Source organism: Protopterus annectens, chromosome 1.part1 (genome assembly GCF_019279795.1).
Source record: "Protopterus annectens isolate FY-2018-M chromosome 1.part1, PAN1.0, whole genome shotgun sequence".
NCBI lineage: Eukaryota > Metazoa > Chordata > Ceratodontiformes > Protopteridae > Protopterus > Protopterus annectens.
In genome coordinates, this window is record NC_056726.1 from 705,097,483 (window position 1) to 705,120,160 (window position 22,678).

The following is a 22,678-nucleotide window of genomic DNA, read 5'->3' on the forward strand; positions in this document are numbered from 1 at the left end:
CACCCTCTCTTCCTATTCCACTTTCACTATATCTCTATACTTACTGAATACCTTACTTACTCCCCTCCTCACCCTCTCTCTTCCCTTACTTACTCCTCACCCTCTCTTCCTATTCCCACTTTCACTATATCTCTATACTTACTGAATACCTTACTTACTCCCTCCTCACCCTCTCTTCCTATTCCACTTTCACTATATCTCTATACTTACTGAATACCTTACTTACTCCCTCCTCACCTCTCTCTTCCTATTCCCCACTTTCACTATATCTCTATACTTACTGAATACCTTACTCCCCTCCTCACCCTCTCTCTTCCTATTCCCCACTTTCCTCTCTTCCTATTCCCCACTTTCACTATATCTCTATACTTACTGAATACCTTACTTACTCCCTCCTCACCCTCTCTCTTCCTATTCCCCACTTTCACTATATCTCTATACTTACTGAATACCTTACTTACTCCCTCCTCACCCCTCTCTCTTCCTATTCCCCACTTTCACTATATCTCTACTTACTGAATACCTTACTTACTCCCTCCTCACCCTCTCTTCCTATTCCCCACTTTCACTATATCTCTATACTTACTGAATACCTTACTTACTCCCCTCCTCACCCTCTCTTCCTATTCCCCACTTTCACTATATCTCTATACTTACTGAATACCTTACTTACTCCCTCCTCACCCTCTCTCTTCCTATTCCCCACTTTCACTATATCTCTATACTTACTGAATACCTTACTCCCCTCCTCACCCTCTCTTCCTATTCCCCACTTTCACTATATCTCTATACTTACTGAATACCTTACTTACTCCCTCCTCACCCTCTCTCTTCCTATTCCCCACTTTCACTTATATCTATACTTACTGAATACCTTACTTACTCCCTCCTCACCCTCTCTTCCTATTCCACTTTCACTATATCTACTTACTGAATACCTTACTTACTCCTCCTCACCCTCTCTCTTCCTATTCCCCACTTTCACTATATATCTATACTTACTGAATACCTTACTTACCCCTCCTCACCCTCTCTTCCTATTCCCCACTTTCACTATATCTCTATACTTACTGAATACCTTACTTACTCCCTCCTCACCCTCTCTCTTCCTATTCCCCACTTTCACTATATCTCTATACTTACTGAATACCTTACTTACTCCCTCCTCACCCTCTCTCTTCCTATTCCCACTTTCACTATATCTCTATACTTACTGAATACCTTACCCCTCCTCACCCTCTCTCTTCCTATTCCCCACTTTCACTATATATCTATACTTACTGAATACCTTACTTACCCTCCTCCCTCTCTCTTCCTATTCCACTTTCACTATATCTCTATACTTACTGAATACCTTACCTCCCCTCCTCTCTTCCTATTCCCCACTTTCACTATATCTCTATACTTACTGAATACCTTACTTACTCCCTCCTCACCCTCTCTCTTCCTTCCCCACTTTCACTATATCTCTATACTTACTGAATACCTTACTTACCCTCCTCACCCTCTCTCTTCCTATTCCCCACTTTCACTATATCTCTATACTTACTGAATACCTTACTTACTCCCTCCTCACCCTCTCTCTTCCTATTCCCCACTTTCACTATATCTCTATACTTACTGAATACCTTACTTCCCCTCCTCACCCTCTCTCTTCCTATTCCCCACTTTCACTATATCTCTATACTTACTGAATACCTTACTTACTCCCCTCCTCACCCTCTCTCTTCCTATTCCCCACTTTCACTATATCTCTATACTTACTGAATACCTTACTTACTCCCCTCCTCACCGTCTCACTTCCTATTCCCCACTTTCACTATATCACTATACTTACTGAATACCTTACTTACTCCCTCCTCACCCTCTCTCTTCCTATCCCCCACTTTCACTATATCTCTATACTTACTGTCTACCTTACTTACTCCTCTCCTCACCGTCTCACTTCTTATTCCCCACTTTCACTATATCTCTATACTTACTGAATACCTTACTTACTCCCTCCTCACCCTCTCTCTTCCTATTCCCCACTTTCACTATATCTCTATACTTACTGAATACCTTACTTACTCCCCTCCCCTCCTCACCCTCTCTCTTCCTATTCCCCACTTTCACTATATATCTATACTTACTGAATACCTTACTTACTCCCCTCCTCACCCTCTCTTCCTATTCCCCACTTTCACTATATCTCTATACTTACTGAATACCTTACTTACTCGCCTCCTCACCGTCTCACTTCCTATTCCCCACTTTCACTATATCTCTATACTTACTGAATACCTTACTTACTCCCATCCTCACCCTATCTCTTCCTAGCCTCCATTTTCACTATATCTCTATACTTACTGAATACCTTACTTACTCCCTCCTCACCCTCTCTCTTCCTATTCCCACTTTCACTATATCTATACTTACTGAATACCTTACTTACTCCCTCACCCTCTCTCTTCCTATTCCCCACTTTCACTATATCTCTATACTTACTGAATACCTTACTTACTCCTCCTCACCCTCTCTCTTCCTATTCCCCACTTTCACTATATCTATACTTACTGAATACCTTACTTACTCCCTCCTCACCCTCTCTCTTCCTATTCCCACTTTCACTATATCTCTATACTTACTGAATACCTTACTTACCCCTCCTCACCCTCTCTCTTCCTATTCCCCACTTTCACTATATCTCTATACTTACTGAATACCTTACTTACTCCCCTCCTCACCCTCTCTCTTCCTATTCCCACTTTCACTATATCTCTATACTTACTGAATACCTTACTTACTCCCTCCTCACCCTCTCTTCCTATTCCCCACTTTCACTATATCTCTATACTTACTGAATACCTTACTTACTCGCCTCCTCACCCTCTCTCTTCCTATTCCCCACTTTCACTATATCTCTATACTTACTGAATACCATACTTACTCCCCTCCTCAGCGTCTCTCTTCCTATTCCCACTTTCACTATATCTCTATACTTACTGAATACCTTACTTACCCTCCTCACCCTCTCTCTTCCTATTCCCCACTTTCACTATATATCTATACTTACTGAATACCTTACTTACCCCCTCCTCACCCTCTCTCTTCCTATTCCCACTTTCACTATATATCTATGCTTACTGAATACCTTACTTACTCCCATCCTCACCCTCTCTCTTCCTATTCCCCCACTTTCACTATATCTCTATACTTACTGAATACCTTACTTACTCCCTCCTCACCCTCTCTCCTCCTATTCCACTTTCACTATATATCTATACTTACTGAATACCTTACTTACTCCCATCCTCACCCTCTCTCTTCCTATTCCCCACTTTCACTATATATCTATACTTACTGAATACCTTACTTACTCCCCTCCTCACCCTCTCTCTTCCTATTCCCCACTTTCACTATATATCTATACTTACTGAATACCTTACTTACTCCCCTCCTCACCCTCTCTTCCTATTCCCCACTTTCACTATATCTATACTTACTGAATACCTTACTTACTCCCCTCCTCACCCTCTCTCTTCCTATTCCCCACTTTCACTATATCTCTATACTTACTGACTACCTTACTTACTTGCTCCCCTCCTCACCCTCTCTCTTCCTATTGCCGACTTTCACTATATATCTATACTTACTGAATACCTTACTTACTCCCCTCCTCACCCTCTCTCTTCCTATTCCCCACTTTCACTATATCTCTATACTTACTGAATACCTTACTTACTCCCCTCCTCACCCTCTCTCTTCCTATTGCCCACTTTCACTATATCTCTATGCTTACTGAATACCTTACTTACTCCCCTCCTCACCCTCTCTATTCCTATTCCACTTTCACTATATCTCTATTCTTACTGAATACCTTACTTACTCCCCTCCTCACCCTCTCTCTTCCTAGTCCTCACTTTCACTATATCTCTATACTTACTGAATACCTTACTTACTCCCCTCCTCACCCTCTCTCTTCCTAGTCCCCACTTTCACTATATCTCTATGCTTACTGAATACCTTACTTACTCCCCTCCTCACCCTCTCTTCCTATTCCACTTTCACTATATCTCTATACTTACTGAATACCTTACTTACTCCCTTCCTCACCCTCTCTCTTCCTATTCCCCACTTTCACTATATATCTATACTTACTGAATACCTTACTTACTCCCCTCCTCACCCTCTCTCTTCCTAGTCCCCACTTTCACTATATCTCTATGCTTACTGAATACCTTACTTACTCCCCTCCTCACCCTCTCTTCCTATTCCACTTTCACTATATATCTATACTTACTGAATACCTTACTTACTCCCCTCCTCACCCTCTCTCTTCCTTTTTCCCCACTTTCACTATATCTCTATACTTACTGATTACCTTACTTACTCACCTCCTCACCCTCTCTCTTCCTATTCCCCACTTTCACTATATCTCTATACTTACTGAATACCTTACTTACTTACTCCCCTCCACACCTTCTCTCTTCCTATTCCCCACTTTCAATATATCTCTATGCTTACTGAATACCTTACTTACTCCCCTCCTCACCCTCTCTCTTCCTATTCCCCACTTTCACTATATCTCTATACTTACTGAATACCTTACTTACTCCACTCCTCACCCTCTCTTTTCCTATTCCGCACTTTCACTATATATCTATACTTACTGATTACCTTACTTACTCCCCTCCTCACCCTCTCTCTTCCTATTGCCCACTTTCACTATATATCTATACTTACTGATTACCTTACTTACTCACCTCCTCACCCTCTCTCTTCCTATTCCCCACTTTCACTATATATCTATACTTACTGAATACCTTACTTACTCCCATCATCACGCTCTCTCTTCCTATTCCCCACTTTCACTATATCTCTATACTTACTGAATACCTTACTTACTCCCCTCTTCACCCTCTCTCTTCCTATTCCTCACTTTCACTATATCTCTATTCTTACTGAATACCTTACTTACTCCCCTCCTCACCCTCTCTCTTCCTATTCCCCACTTTCACTATATCTCTATACTTACTGAATACGTTACTTACTACCCTCCTCACCCTCTCTCTTCCTATTCCCCACTTTCACTATATCTCTATACTTACTGAATACCTTACTTACTCCCCTCCTCACCCTCTCTCTTCCTATTCCCCACTTTCACTATATCTCTATACTTACTGAATACCTTACTTAATCCCCTCCTCACCCTGTCTCTTCCTATTGCCCACTTTCACTATATCTCTATACTTACTGAGTACCTTACTTACTCACCTCTTCACCCTCTCTCTTCCTATTCCACTTTCACTATATCTCTATACTTACTGAATACCTTACTTACTCCCCTCCTCACCTTCTCTCTTCCTATTCCCCACTTTCACTATATCTCTATACTTACTGAATACCTTACTTAATCCCCTCCTCACCCTGTCTCTTCCTATTGCCCACTTTCACTATATCTCTATACTTACTGAGTACCTTACTTACTCACCTCTTCACCCTCTCTCTTCCTATTCCCCACTTTCACTATATCTCTATACTTACTGAATACCTTACTTACTCCCCTCCTCACCCTCTCTCTTTCTAGTCCCCACTTTCACTATATATCTATACTTACTGATTACCTTACTTACTCCCCTCCTCACCCTCTCTCTTCCTATTCCTCACTTTCTCTGTATCTCTATACTTACTGAATACCTTACTTACTTACTCCCCTCCACACCTTCTCTCTTCCTATTCCCCACTTTCTCTGTATCTCTATACTTACTGAATACCTTACTTACTCCCCTCCACACCTTCTCTCTTCCTGTTCCCCACTTTCACTATATATCTATGCTTACTGAATACCTTACTTACTCCCCTCCTCACCCTCTCTCTTCCTATTCCCCACTTTCACTATATTTCTATGCTTACTGAATACCTTACTTACTCCCCTCCTCACCCTCTCTCTTCCTAGTCCTCACTTTCACTATATCTCTATGCTTACTGAATACCTTACTTACTCCCCTCCTCACCCTATCTCTTCCTATTCCCCACTTTCACTATATCTCTATACTTACTGAATACCTTACTTACTCCCCTCCTCACCCTCTCTCCTACTACTCTCCACTTTCACTATATCTCTATGTGCTTACTGATCCTATGTTATTATAAGTATAACAACATTAAGCATAACAATTCACAGTACCAAACAGACATCTCTGAGACATTACTCCATTGTATATTAAGCCATTGTATCTCTGAGACCCCTGGGATCTCTCCTGTGTTCTGCTAGACAGAGGCACAGTAAACTAATCTTAAAAGAGTACCTTCTGTGACCTACTTTACAGAGGCACAGTAGGCTAATCTAATAGGGAGGCAGAAGCCAAATACACTCTAGCTAGGCTTATAAACGCCCTAGGGCAGATAGCCTAGTATCTACTTATGAACCTATGAACCTATGAGACATTACTCCATTGTATATTAAGCCATTGTATCTCTGAGACACTACTCCACTGAATGACTTTTTGTTACTAAGTGTAACTGCCAAAGTATGCATTACTAGTGATCTTGTAGCTTTGTTATGAACTTGAGCCATGATAATATGTGTTGCTATGTGATTTATTAGTATCATTTCTCTGATTGTTTCATTATTGTTTATAATACTGACTGTTATATTGTTATTATGTGAAGCTTTTCTCCCCAGGCCGCCGTTATTATTATGTGAAGCTTTTCTTCCCGGGCCACCACTGAAAATTGGCAACTTGCCCAGTCGGACTTCCCCCAGTAAGCAAATGTTTAGCATTTAACAAAATCAGTAAATATAGCACAGAAGTATTAAATAGCACTGAAACAGTTATAGCAAGTACAAAAAAAAATATTCATATTAGCTTTGTAGGTCCAGTTGTTTTTTAGAAACAATCCAAGTATTGTAGTCACAGGTGTTCAAGCCAGGCACAGGGAAGCTCTTAATAAATGAGAACCATAAGACAGTACTTCTATGTTGCATAGCTTATAAACAAAGGGATTGTGTCTAGATCTAGGGATGTCATTGCTGTCCTTTACTTAGCCCTCATTAAGCCACTCATTGAGTATAATTCCCCCTTTGGCATGTATCTATCCAGACATGTGCAACTGCTGTAATGCTCACAGATATACTGTACTAAAAGGATATAAGCCTAAACAACATGCCCTACATGGATTAATTCAAAACCCTGTCACTATACTCACTATGCTTTTTTTCACTCTTCATCCCTGGGGCTGGAAAGGACTTGTCCACAAGAGCACAAGAATCTTCAGAGGTATCTTATTGTGGACCAGATACAGTGAACAGAATAGCCATGGAAAGTTCAAGGCTTCGGCATTTGCTTAAGACCCCATCCTGGGCAGACCTACCTTAGGAATCCAGGCATGAATTACCTAGGAGCACCACCACTGATACTGAACTAATGGACCAAATGGGTAATGACTTCCTCCTTTTAGAAAAACAACTAGTAAAGCTAGATGCACTGGAAGGAAATCTACTTTAGGAACAGCCTAGGTAACAAAAAAAAAAAAAAAAAAAACTTGTCCCAAGAGGCCTCAGACTTTTGAAGAAACCTATCTGAAACAATGTTAAAGAGACCCTGATTCAAGAATGGGACAAAATGATAGAAGAAGCCAGCCTGAAGTGACTTGTCATCCTACTGAAGCACAATAAAATACAGGAGAAAGCCACTCTGGAAAACATGTCAAAGTAGAGATTATCTGCTAAGACTATGCAGGAAGCTGAGTGAGATTTCATGAACTGGAGAACAAAATTATTGAGTATGAGAACAACATCAAAGCAAAGAAAATAAAAAAAAATGGAAAGGGTCAGAATGGGTCATAAACAATCTAATAAGATGTAAATGAACTTTTGACTACAAAAGATAAAATTCCCTAATTCTCAGCATTGAAAAGGAGAAGGTCCCACTACAAGGGACAGAAGAACAACAGAGGAACAGTGGACACTGAACTTGGAGTACCAAACACCAATACCAACCAGCAGGATTTGCAGAGGGGCCACAACCTGATGGGGTTAGATGTAGGACCCAACTTCAACACCCAGCATGAACTGGAACAACCAGAGTCCCACTCTAAGGACAATCTCAAAATCAGGATTCTAGCACCAACACATCCACAATAATTATAGATGGACAAGACATGGAAAGGGGCCAAGGAACTAAGGGACCTGGGAATGGCCCTTCAACAAATAAAGGAAAAGCCATGATGGAAAGGATGACTATGGTCTAGAAACAACTTGTGTCCAAACCTCTCATAACTCTAGAGTTGATCCTAGTTAATGGTCTAACTGTTATTCACTGCAGAAAAAGTCTTGTGGAAACAATCATAGATGTTAAGTTTTCTATAAGAAAGCTAAATCTCAAAATGTTTTTTAATGATAAGCAAAAGAGTAACATGAGCAATATAAGCAATGAGAGAAATGAAAAGTGGGAAAATCCTAGTGACTTCAGTCCTCCTTTACATCCCATTTTGGCTGCTTTTCAACAGAGACCCATATCCATGAAATCCTGAGTAAAGCCCCAAAGAAAAAGTTTTACAGCTTTAGGAAGAATTAAAGGTTCAGAAAGACCTTAGCAGAGATAAGTCTTGTATAGTAATGAAAGCTGACAATGAAGGGGGCATTCTGGTGATTGATACTGCCATATATAACAGTAAAATTAAAATACTGACTAACAATAAGCAATTTTACTGCAGAAGGCAGTTAGACATCCACGGTGGTGCAGCAGTAGCATTGTTGCCTCACAGTAAGATGTTCTCCCATTCTATTCTTGGCTGGAGTGCTGGGAGTGCCTTCTGTGTGGAGACTGCATGTCCTCACCGCAGTTGGGTGGGCGTTCGAAAGACATGCGTAAATGGGGGTGCCTTCGTTGAAGGTTGGACATCGAGCTGGCACCTTGGCATTTGTGAAAATCTACTGCCAATCATTAGCGGACCGGAGTTCCAATGTGGTGACCCCTAACCGAGAAAAGCCAAAAGACGACAACAACTGCAGAAGGGAGTTAAATGATATTCAAAGAGCCTAAAACAATATACAAGAACAGCTCAGAATGATTCATGAAAGTGAGCTGTTAAAAGCAAGATTATTTGACTTTTTGACTATCCTTTTTCAACATCCTACATCCTAAAATAACAAACTTGTTTGGGATACTAAAGTCCCATAAGAACTTGCTGAGCTCCTCCATATAGAGTGGGGAAGCAATCACTGAAGCCAAGTCCATCATCCTAGATATGCCATTCAAGTCCCTAACTGAGGGAAACAGGTCATTTGTACTTGGCACACTGGATTTTCTAAGTAAAATACTTGATATCCATGTCAGCAACAACTCTAGATTGGCCATCATCAATGTGGAAGCACTGTACTTCTATATGATGCAGTCACAGAAGCCTACTTCAAGGAAAGAGTGGCCCATCCTGGTGAAAAAGAAATACTAGGAAAACTACTAGATCTAGTGTTATAGAACAAGCACTTCTGCTTTAATCATAGCTGCTACAGTCAGATCCTTGAGATAGCTATTGGGGCAGCAATGTCCTCCAGCGTAGCTAATATCACACTTGGAGAATGGCCTAAAAATGCGAGTTCCAGCTGTTTTTTTAAAGGAGCTCATCTCAAGCTTCAGACATTGGGAACACATTGAATATACCCTTATGCTTTGAAAGATGGATACTCACTGGAAGCAAGACCCTTATACATGTAAAATACACCACATCCACCTAAAACAAAGCTTATCACTGTCCATATTTAAGCACAATGTGGCTCAATGGAAAGAAAACAGAAAATTTATGCCAGGACTGCCCCCTATACTAGTAATGGACAGAGGCAATTCCTAAATGCTTTATCCATGCATGGATCCCCTCAAATTATCTGTGATATTATCCCAGTTATTCTTACTAGGGATAATATGTAACTATCGACAATGGAGCTAGGTAAAGACAATCTAAAATCAAATGGGATAGGCTAATTCAAGCAGCAAAAGGGAAATTGGCTAGAAGATAGAAGTGGTGACAGAACTTATGGAGGGTATAGGCTTCAAAAACTGAGAATGTTCATGCAGCAGACAATGACAGACATGAAGGATATGATGTATATGCACGTTTATCAATGTAAGTGATGTGCACATCCTTAGAAAGGATGGAGTGGAGGAAGGTATAACAAGGAGATATTCAAAGTGGAATAGGATTAATTATTTATTTTTTTGGAGAGAGTTGCAGTGCATGGAATGTTTTTTAAGGGGCACAGGTACATGTGTGATCGTGTTCCAAATGCAGTACACGTATGACATTAATAGCAGGATGAAAGCAGATTAAGAAGTATATGAGTACATTCAGGGAACTTGACAACAAACAAAGTTCTTATATTTGCCTTTTTAAGTTATCTTACATTGTATTATGCTCAATAATGTGTGTCTGGTATTTCCTTGTCTAAAATGAAGTCCACAAAAATATTAAAACAGTGTACTTTTAATGCTTTTTTGTATGAAAAAAAAATTCTGTTTATTTCTTATTCATTATTTGTAGAATAGATATACTGGGACATAATCTGAAAATTAAAATGCCATCCAAAGCACAACCTACATACAAAAATAGATATCATGATATGTTATGAACCACTGAAACATTTTTAGATATGTTAAAATAAACACATTTTTTGGTATGTACCCAACAGTATACATTTTATAAGAAATATTATTCCTGTTCCTGCAATAGTTTTCCTTCTATGATTAATAAAGTGTTTAGAAGAAAACTATTTCCTGAATCATTCAGTACTATAAAATAACTGCAAATATAATGAGTTTGTTTTCTTTCCAGTTCTTTTCCTTTGCGTAATGAGAACTAATGAAGTTTGCAGAAGATAATTTTTCACCATCAAAAAATAGAGCTACGAGAGCGTGATTTAGGATACAATAAAGTTGCATCTCCACTATCCTCTTCATTTTATTTTTCATTTTGAATATTCTTTGTTGTACTAATGTTTATTTATTTTCCTCTCAAAATATAGCAATGAACTTTGTTTGTACATGCAGGATAAATAAAGAAATGACAGTGTAGTCCCAGTGCTAAGCTTGCTGTGTCTTATCTATGTAAAATATGGTTCCTTACCACTATGCAAGAGTAGTTAGATTATGATCAGTCTATTGATGGCTTTAATATATTGCAATGTTATATAAACTAACCACATTTCCTTAAAAGCTTAACTTTTTACATGCTTATACTCCTGTAGCAGGATTCCAACAGGACTTGGGCAAGGAATGGCATGCTATGCACAAATATATTATATAACTAAGGGCTTCATCAGTTCTCATTCAGCATATATTGGGAAAAACACTTGGATTATGTAACTGTAAAAGTATCATGCTGCAGGAGATGGAGAGAATATTTTGTCCAGATGGACAATGCACTTGTAACTCAAAAGGAGAGGCTTACTGAGCTTTCTGTTACACGTGTTTTTTTTTTTTTTTTGTAGAGAAACCACTAGAAAGTTGGCAGGAAGGATAGTAGGGCACATTAATGCTATTAAAAAAGTGACTACCAATGCTTCAAATAAATATGTCATGAATTGTATTTGTTTTACAAAGTTTCTTTTTAATATTTTGGAATCTGTAAAAGAAACACAACAAGGGTAAGATGATTAATTTTAAGTTTCTTTTCAATGTTTTGAAATCTGTAAAAGGAATATTGCATGAGGGAGACATAGAGCCTTTGTTAGGATTCAGAGAATTATTATGACAAATTAGATGAAATGTGAGATCCTCCCCAGCTGAAAGAAAGTTTAAATATTAAATGTCTTTTAAAACTGAAATGCAATGAAAGTTGATTGGTGATTTAAATGATAGGTGTGGTTTTCTAAAGATTTAAAAGGAAAGCTATTAGTGCATTTATATGGCCTGAGGAAGTCTGTGAAAAATAAAAGGCGAAAGTGCTAACATATCCAAATAGAAGCCCGGTATGTCTGTTTTGTATGTTTTTGCTTTTTTTTCTTCCTGGGATTCAGCATACAAGGCTCATTTTCTATGTATTTTTATTGTTTTTCATGTAAAAAAATAGAATAGGTGACTAGTTCAAGACTGAGAAAGCAGTGCAAAACTGTGATGTACTGTCACTATACTTACTTAATTTAAACACTGACTTTACCATGTGGCATGCAGGGTTAGATGAATCAGATGCTGTAATCAAGATCATCCAGTGTAAATTTACAATCACAGATATGCAGGTGATACTGTTTTAACAGATAATATTGAGGAAGCGTTGAGATGCTTGTTGATGAAGAATAAAAGCCAGCCTAATGCTCAGAATAATAAACAAACACACTACAATTATGTCTTCTAGCTCAGTCGGTTATTTGTTAATAGATTGTGAAGAAGTGGAGGCAGTAACAGATTATGCTTTCCTGTGCTCGATGACCTCTGCAGATAGTGAATGCAGCCATTAAATTAAATGGTGTTTGTTTCACGAGAGGAAAGCTATAGGAAATCTGGATAAGATATTAAAGAACAAAGACACTGAATTGTCAGCAAAAGTAGATACAGTCAGAGCTGCAATTTTACCTGTAATAACATATGGATGTAAGAGTTGGACAATAAACGAGACTGTGTGCTGGGAAATTAATGCTTTGGAACTGTGGTACTGGAAAAAATCCCGGGGTCTGCAAGAATTCAAAACAGCCACTATTTAAGGAAATAATTCAAGACTGTTCAGTGGAAGAACTGGTAGTAAAATTAAAACGCATGTTTTTGCCATGTAATGCGAAGACCTGATTCACTACAGGAGAAACTGTTGCTGGAAAAGACTGAAGGTAAAGGAAAAAGAAGAAGCAGAGGCTAAGACTGATAGACATGACTGAGTAATAAATGTGAATGTGCAAAAAACTTAATGAAGCAGTTGTTGATATACCAATCTGGTGTGCAAAAGTCCTTAAGACCACATTGAGTCAGACTAATTTAAGTGATTAGATAGCAGCAACAATGCAACATTCATTATTTGTGTAAGTGAGAGTTGCACATTGTGGATTCAGAAGAATAGAAGAGTGTTCTAGTAAACGCGTTTATGTGACAACAATTATTCAGTTAAAGATTGCCATGGATATTAGTTGTATGACTTGGAGAAGATGAACAGATAGTGAACTTTTCCTAGGAAGAACTGAAACAGTATTGCCTTGCTGGTTCGCACATACTTCAACATATTTTCTTTAATGCTACTTCTAAATAATCAACATTGGCTGTAGTAGGGCTGTCAGGAGGTATAATGCCATATTTTAGTGCTGAGGTGACTTTCCTACTACTAGTTTCAAATCTTATTGTGTCTTATCCCCAGTTTTTAAAATATCTTGCATTTTTTTAAATGTCTTTGCAGCATTACTGACAAATATAAGTGCAGGATGTATAAGCCCAGTTGTTTGAAGAAAGGAAACTACTAAGTGAAACTTTCTGAGACTGCATATATAATGAAGCATGATTAGAATCAGGGAGGTGTTTTAATGTTTCAAAGAACATAACTTTAATTGTGTGAAAATGTGTTCTGACTTATTTTTGCATCATCAGTTGCGACATATCATTAGATTATTTGTTAGTCAGTTGCAGTGCTTTTGCTAGATTTGTGTGAGGAACCGTATAGCAAGAGTATTACCAAAGAATACAGGCAGGAAAAGACTATCGATAGCTATGAAAAAAAATAAAAATACAGTAAAACTGACCAGTGAGGAGCTACACACTTAACGGGGAGGGAAACAGAGAGTCCCAAGCCTTAACCATGTATGCCAAGGAGAAAATTGCAGTGGTTGTGTTGTGCTCTTTCCTGAAACTATGGTATTTCTCAGGTTTCTCTAAGACTTTTGAAAGGCAGAAAATGGTGAAGTTGTCATGTATGAAAGACTAAATTCCTTTAACTGCAAATTATTTACAACTGGTACAAAACAAAAGACAGTTATTGAAACCAGACAAGGATGTTTTTAGTAGCAAACTGTGTTTAAGCCTATATAGGCTCAAGTGAATTGCCGTTCTTTATAACTTGCCAGAATATGGAGCAAATGGGAGGGCAGAAGTTCTGCTATTTTGAAAAATGTTCTATATGTGGTGCAGTAATTATCAAATGACTAATTCTATTTGACAGTTAATGCATCATCTGTGTAGCTGAGAGTCAGTTATAATAACATGGCACTACAGCATACTTGTGCAGTTGCACATTTCATAATTTCTTTTAATCAGGAAAGCACTACATGCTAAGCAATTTTGTTACTTTTGCAGGAGGACAAAATAGATGCTGGGTAACTTAAAATGCCCAGTAGTTATTTCCTTGGGGAATGATACTGTAGACTACATTGCCACCTTTTACTGTTGTCAAAACTAGACCAAAGTCACACCTGTCTCATCTCCCATAACCTCTCCTATCTCCTGCCATCTCCTCATCGACTTTCCACCCATTTCATGCCATCATTTGCACATCAGGGGGAGGAGAGGCATATTATTTTCCTGCTTCATGATGTTTTTTTTTTAAAGAAAAGCATAGTGAATCTGCCAATTTAACAAACTCTGATAGTCTGTTTTTTTTAAATAGAATACTGGAGTTTGTACAGTGTTTTCCACACTACTGGATAATCTGTTTGGTGTTCTTCATGTTTCACTGCTGCAGTCATCACACTTGGGTTATCTGCCTGCAGGTAGCCCTCAGTCGACCCGAATACCAGAGACTTAGTATTTCTGTGTTGGATGCTGTCACTCCAGGACTGATGTCAGGTTGTCATGGATATAAAAACAGGCAGCCGATGCCATTACATCAGTCTTTCTTGCCGAGGAGCCCGAAGCAGTTCACAAGTGCCGGTTGGCCGCTACCTGAATTTTCATTTACAAATTTAATAATCCTGAAGTCTTCTAAAGCTATGTACCCCATTGGGATCCTTTTTTCTTGCTGTAACCGATGTCTGAAAAAGTTAACAATTGTCTTGCCTGTAGAAAGCAAATATCTCACAGAGATTTTCATTCTTACTGCATCTCCTGTTTAGGCCCAGACCATGACTTCCCTCGCTGTGGTTTTGTGCCTTATTTAATGCCCGAACCATTCATCATTGAACACTCTTTGTCACTAAATTCTTTCTCGATCTCCGTATTCTGAAATGGCTTCGGGAATCCATCCGACTACCGATATTCCAAAAAAAGTAAAGATAAAGACAGAGACAGACCGCATAGGTCCAAAACTGCCAACAATGCTTCCATTAAGCTAGTTGCCAATCCGCCGATACTCAGTGAAGCACTTTCGCCTCCCCTGATGCCCGCTTCAGTGGATTCGCAGGCCTCTACTGAGACCCATTTAGAGTCCGGTATGCCACAAGACTCTTCATCGACTATGGATCCTGTGGATGTCTCTACCTTGGATGGGTCCGAAACCGCTGAGCAGGCACCGGCTTCTGAGGCAGTTATTCATGCTACCGATGTTCGACTCAAACCAATGACTTCTTTTTTAACCAAAACTACCGAGTTTCTTAGGCCCAGAGTACGCACAATGTCTAGAAAACCGACGACCAAAATGCATGCACCTGCTCCAATGCCACAAAATCAAATGCTTAGAATGGCTGAAGACCTTATTACGCTGAATAGGGGAAGTCAGCCTTCCCCTGCTAAGAGACAAAGAGTCCAGTTCCCTTCAGCTTCTACAGACCAGGAGTTTGATGACTCTGAAATTTCTGATTATTAAGACATGCTCTTATCTGCTTATGAGGATTCAGATGCAGAGGAATCCATTCCTTCTGCCTCCCCTACCAGATGATTTTTCTTTTGGTGAAACCTTGTATACCTTACAAGAGCATTTCACTGGGAATGCCAAGACTATCCTCAGTCCAAAAAGTTTCTCAGAGAATTTCTAGAGCTGCTTCAACACAGGCCCTTAGCAATACCTCCTGTCCTGGATGTTGTGGATGATGTTTTTATGGAATCCAGTCTTACTCTTGACACTTTACCTTTTGCCCCTAGGAAACCAGACAGGTACTACAGAGTACCTGACACTCACACATTTCTTTTCAAGAATCCTACTACTGACCCAGAGATCATTTCCCAGGGGCCTAAAGATATCAAGGGTACTACAGCCAAGAATCTGACCCCTTCGAACGTGGATTCCAGAGCTTTGGACAGATGAGGTAAGAAGGTATATACCTCTGCAACTCTTGCTATTAGGGCACTGAATTATCATTTTCACATGCTGAAGTACCAGCAACATGTTATGGAACTTATTAAACAAAAAGTGGCAACCTTTTCAGACTGTGCAGAAAATAAAGAATTGCAGAAGCCAAGTCAGCAAGCATACTTTGCAGTGTGGCTTTGATGGCCTAGAAGCATCTTGCCAGGCAGCTGTTACTGGCTGTGTACTGAGAAGACATGCTTGGCTGAAGGAGCAGACCTTGCCAGACCATGTCAAATCAAAGTTACTAGATGCTCCTTTGAAAAAGGACTGTTTGTTTGGCACCAAAGCAGAAGAGATTCTTAAAAAGTTGGAAGAAAAAGCTAAGTCTATGCAGACTGTTAAAGAATTCTTACAAGTGCAACCCCCTAGATTCAGTAAGCATTGCCTTTCCAAACACTGGTCCTTTCCAGCCCCCTTCAGGCCTTCTCAAACCAGACCCAGGTGAAAGAGATCACCCAGACTTCAGTCATAGGGTATGCAAAGATCGAGGCATTGGAGTGTCCCCACTCCTAAAGCAGGGAGTGGTAAGCCACCTGCTTACAGAAAAAGCTCACAATGGCTTCTTTACTCCATTCCCCAGCCCTGCCCAATTGCTTGTGACCTTAGGAGGAAAACTTACCATTCATGCAAAAAACTGGATGTCCATCAGTTGTGCAGGACTGGTGGGGCCTCAACTTTGTATCCCAAGGGTACAGATTTTATTTCCATTCACTGCCAACCCCAAGCGGGTTTCCAGACTTTCCTCCAAACCAGTGGGCAGAGACTCAAAACCAAGTACTTTCCCTGCTCAATATCAGAGCTATTCAGCCCGTTCCAGTAGAACAGAGGCGTCAAGGATTCTACTCCAGACTCTACCTGGTACCCAGGTAAGAGGGCTCTTGGCATCCAATCCTGGATCTTTACATTCACAACACCTTCCTGGTGGTACCAAAGTTCAAAATTCTTACCTTGCAACAGCTTCTTCCTATGCTAGCCAAGGATGCCTGGTTAGTCACCCTAGACTTAAAAGAAGCCTAGCTGCATATCCCCATAAGGGAATCATGGAGGATGTATCTACATTTCAGGGCAGGGTCTATGCATTATCAGTTCTCTGCACTTCCCTTTGGTTTATCTACTGTGCCCAGAGTATTCAAAAAATGCCTGGCTCCAGCCATTGCATACTGCAGGCAGAGAAATATCCAAATTTACCTGTACTTGGACAACTGCCTGATTCAGGTGGACAGTCAAGAATTGCTGCTGCAGTACCTGACATTTGTGAAAAACCTTCCCACTTCCTTGGTGTACACCATCAATGAAAAAAAATCAAAACTGGTACCCAGTCAAAAGATTGTATTCCTGGGAGCAAGCTTGGATACAACTTCCCAGATGGCATTCCTCACTTCAGAAAAACAAGTCTATCTGACAGACCACTTCAAACAAATGGCCAACAGAACCCAGCTATCTGCAAGAAAAATACTGCAAGCCCTAGGGTTCATGGTCTCATATATACTGCTGATTCCATATACAAGACTGCATATGAGGAAAATCCAATGGTACTTAAAATTCTTTGGTGCTAACATTCTCAGGACCTGGAAACAGTCATTCCGATCATACCCTGTCTAAGGACAGAGTTCTCTGGTGGGCAGAAGCATGCAACCACAACAAGGGACTGCCATTTACTCAACCCCAAGCCACCCAGATGCTTACCACAGATGCATCAGACTATGCTTGGGGGGCACACATGGATGGAATATGTATTCAGGGACACTGGAATCCAAGTCAAATTCATCTGCACATCAACCAAAAAGAGATGCTAGCTGTACAGAATGCCCTGACAGCTTTCAGATCCCTAATCTTTCCAGGACAACTGCTAATAAAAACACAACACCACAGTTATGTGGTACGTCTAAGGGGGGAACCCATTCCTACCCACTCTGCAGCCTTGTCATGACCCTGTGGAACATGGCGTTGGACATTCAAGTCCATCTGCCACTCCTTTCAAGAGTATTACTCAAGATAAAACAGGGCAGACAAAGGACAATTCTGATTGTCCTGGACTGGCCACGCCAGCACTGGTACCCACTCCTGCGCAGCCTGACATCAGTGCCACCCTGGCACCTACACCAGAATCCATCCCTCCTCTCTCAGCAGGAGGGACAGATTCTGCATCCACAACTGCAAACCCTAAGTCTTGTAGTCTGGCTTATTCCTTGAATTCTCCCCCAGCAACCTTAAGCAAGCAGGTGCTGGACGTCATTCCTGAAGCCAGAAGACCCAGTACAAGAAAATCCTATGCTGATAAGTGGAAGAGGTTCTGCTCATGGATTCAATCTAAAGGAGATTATATAACACTGCCCTCGCTGCCTCTTATCCTGGATTACTTAGCAGATCTACTCCACAAAGGCCTGTCCTACTCCTCCATTAAGGTACATGCCTCAGCCATTTCTGCTCATTACAACACTGAGCCACGTCTCTTCTCGCACCCTCTTATCAAACAGTTCCTGAGAGGGGCAAACAACTTAAGGCCAGCAAGGAGAGCACCCATCCCTGTGTGGGATCTTAACTTTGTACTGGAAAAGCTCACGCTTCCCCCCATTGAATCTGCTGCATCAGCAGAGTTAAAATTGCTTTCTTGGAAAACAGCCTTGCTTCTAGCCATAACGTCAGCTAGAAGAGCGTCTGAGCTACAAGCACTGATAGCTGTGGAACCCTTCATTATTTTCCATGCTGACAGGGTTTCCCTCAGGGCTAACCATTCCTTTATGCCTAAAGTGGTGTGGCTCTCAATCAATCCATCCATTTGCCAATCTTCTTCCCTAATCCTCAAAATAAAGGGGAAAAGATCCTGCACTCCTTGGACATGCACAGACAGCTCAGATTCTACCTTAATAGGACTAAGCCCATTAGAAAATCTGACCAGCTGCTAGTCAGCTTTGCAACAGGGGCAGAGGGCAGGGCCATTTCAAAACAATCTATTTCCAAATGGATAGCACACTGCATCCATTTCTGCTACAAGCACCATGGGAAACCAACCCCTCAGGGGGTCAGAGCACATTCCACTAGGGCAACATTTACCTCTCCAGCATTTCTCAGGTGAGTCCCTACCAGGAACATCCTGGAGGCTGCTACCTGGAGTTCTGTACACACCTTCATCAAGCATTACCACCTGCCTATCTTTTCCAAATCCAGGGCAGGATTTGCTACAGCAGTCTTGCAAGGCATACTAGCCAGCCCTAACTCTTCTTGACTGCCTCCACCCTTCTTCAGCTTTGGGAATCTACCCAAGTGTGATGACTGCAACAGTGAAACATGAAGAACATAGTACAGTTGTGTACACTTACCATAAATGTAGATGTTCGAGTGTATTCACTGTTGCAGTCCTGGTTTACCTCCTTCCAGCCACCCGGAGTTCTCTCCCCCCCATCTATGGCTATTACTAACCCCTTCTGGGGTATTGGTATTTACATTTTACTGGTGGTGTTTTCGCCACCATAATCTAGCTCCCTATTTGGGGGGCTCCTGACATTTGGGGCAAGAAAAACTGATGTAATGGTGTCAGCTGCCTGTTTTTATACCCCTGACGACCTGACATCAGTCCTTGAGTGACAGCATCCGATGCAGAAATACTGAATCTCTGGTATTTGGGCCAACTGAGGTCTACCTGCAGGCAGATAACCCAAGTGTGATGACTGCAACAGTGAAATATACTCGAACATCTACATTTATGGTAAGTGTACGCAACTGTACTTTTTCCAGATAGTCCAGAAAAAAATAGATGGGTTGCATCCCTAGAAACTTAATCTTTTATTTATTTGTTTTTTTTTGTTATTTTTTATTTATTTATTTATTGATATACAGGAATATATATTTTCATCAGTCCAAAAGGCAAAATGTTAAAGCTCAGGATTTGAAGAAAAAAAAACTACTGATAAAAGAAAGTATAAAATCCAAAATCACATTGCTGTCTAAGAGTAGGTAAGAGTGGTCTCAAAACTAGAAATACCCCCTCCTCAACTTAAACAAGCAAATAAGACTCCTATTGAAGTCCTCCAAAGCTAAATAAACCAAATTACTTTTTCTGTCTAAGGATAACCACAAGGTGTTATCTTTAGTTATATCTGTAACCTCAAAGGTAAGACCAAGATATGTGCTGAACTCATAGTTAATGGTACTGCATATTGTGGATATAGCAAACCTGCTGGCTGACAGGTTCAGTAAAGACTTCACTCCCCTCTCCCTGTCACATATACCTCAAGGTATCCCTAACACCTGTGCTCCACCTTGTATCTCCAATGAGCAGATCTTGAACACCTTTTCCATTGCCAAAAACACAGCCTCTGTGGGATCAGACAACATCCCAGGCTGTGTTCGACATGGGTTTAATCAGGAATTAACATCGTCATTGGGCACACTTTTCATTCACAGCCTAAGCACTGGCTTCATCCCAGCAGAATGAAAAAGAGCTACCATCATCCCTTTGTACAAAGGGGGTGCATCTACAGATCCTAGGAGTTATAGATCCATTAGCCTGACTAGCCTTTTCTGCAAGGCCATGGAATGAAACAGCATGGACCTTATTAATGAAGATATAGGAAATCTCCACATGCTCAACCCCACGCAGTCTGGCTTTGTCAAGTGGAAATAATGCCTATAAAAACTTGGTGGATTTCTTTGAGACAGTCACCAAAGCCCTAGATGAGGGCAGATCTGTGCAGATGGCCTACCTAGACATAAACAAGGCCTTTGACACAATACCCCCACTCTGGCATAATTGATAAACTCACCCAGCAGGGTATCAACCTATATGTTGTCATGTGAGTTGCCAGCTGGCTCACTAATAGAACTCATACAGTCAAAATAGGGGACTCCAACTATTCCAGCATAAAACCAGTGGTGTTCCATAGGGATTAGTTCTGAGACCCCCACTGTTCGAAATCTTTTTCTCCGAAGGACTGTGACTGACAAAGTTTGCTGATAACTGCAAATTGGGAGTGATCATTGAAACTCCTAGTGATGTCAATATCCTGCAAGAAGGTCTTATGCAGACTAACGACTGGTAACAAATTCATGGTCTTAAACTTAATGGAAAAAATACATTATCATCCCCTTTGGCACATCAATAGCAATACCATAAGCACACAGTCAGTGGTGAGAGATCTGGACACACAGGTCAATAGCAGCCTTAACTTCAAAAACAAGTCTCCACAGTGGTAAGAAGGGCATTGCTTCCAGAAAAAAAGAGATTAAAACCCCTGTACTCTTGCCTCATCGGGCCACTAATAGAGTACAGTGCTTTCTTTTGGTCTGGTCATTTTCAAATTCCTGCAGCAATTGGAGAGGCCACAAAGGTTCCTTATAAAGAAAATTCAGGGTTTTCAAAATCTGTCCTATGTGGAGATACTGAAATCATTGTCTGTGTTGTACAGACTGCTCAGAGGAGACCTCTGCCTTGCATATAGAGCAACATCTGACCCAGCTTTAATCGAAATGCTGCACATTCGCAAGTCAAGTGGCACACGGGTTACTTGCTCAAAGGACCTTAACCTGCTAAGTGGCATCAACAGAACTTACCTGACAGACAGAGTTGCTGCACCTTTGGAACAAGCTTTCTGTTCATGATAAACAAAGCCCTCACTGACCCTATTTAAGTGTAATTTGTATGACTGAATGGCTAACCGGAAATTCATCCCAGGGGTTCCACCTTTGTCCCTCTTGGACAGGGGCAATAGGTGCTGATTTTAGTGTCTTCTGGAACCAGGCACCCTTGGGAACACTTGGTTTGCTTGTAAGAGTCCATTTCAAAAAAGGATGCCAGCACCCGATGAGTAAGAAAACCATATATTTATTGTGGCAACACCAAAAATACACACACAATCATACTGGTTTCAGCAAACCTGCCTTCTTCAGTGATGAACACACAATAATTAGTGGTATAATATGTACCCCAGTCAATTGAGCATTTAAAGCAATATCACCATAAGGCTAAAAATTCAACCATTAATTACAGAGATGATCATTGAGACCTGGGGAAAACAATCCACCCAGCCTAATTATCCAACTTTTTTCTTTTTTATTGAGTATGCCACCCTAACTTGTTTGACCTGTCCCCCTGAATTTTATCAATACTCATGAAATTAAACCTGGCTGTATTGAGGGTCATTACATGTTTATATATGGCAGTGGATGTCCGTTTGTTTCGAATGTCACTAAAATGTTTGGACATACATACACGTAATGGCCTAGAAGTCTGTCCAAAGTAGAAAGAAAAGAATGAGCATGTGGCTAAATAAATCAACCAATCGGGTCCACAATTGGCAAAAATTTGAATGTCATAAACTTTGCTGGTGTTTCTACTGGAAAATTGTTTGGATTTTCACATAAACTGACAAAATGAACAGTGATCACAGGGGCAGGACCCAATCAGTTTACCCCAACCAAAGTGAGTTGTCGTTCTGAATGTCTGATGGAACAACTCTGTTTATAATGGTTAAAATAAGACCCAAGGGTATGCCATTTATGATAAGAAAAT

At 40.5% G+C, this 22,678-nt stretch overlaps 1 protein-coding gene across 2 annotated transcripts in view; it reads left to right on the forward strand.

Moving 5' to 3' along the window:
• The window catches only part of HCN1 (hyperpolarization activated cyclic nucleotide gated potassium channel 1), a 1,641,266-nt gene that overhangs the window by 1,554,901 nt on the left and 63,687 nt on the right, over nucleotides 1-22,678 (forward strand). The window lies entirely within an intron of this gene.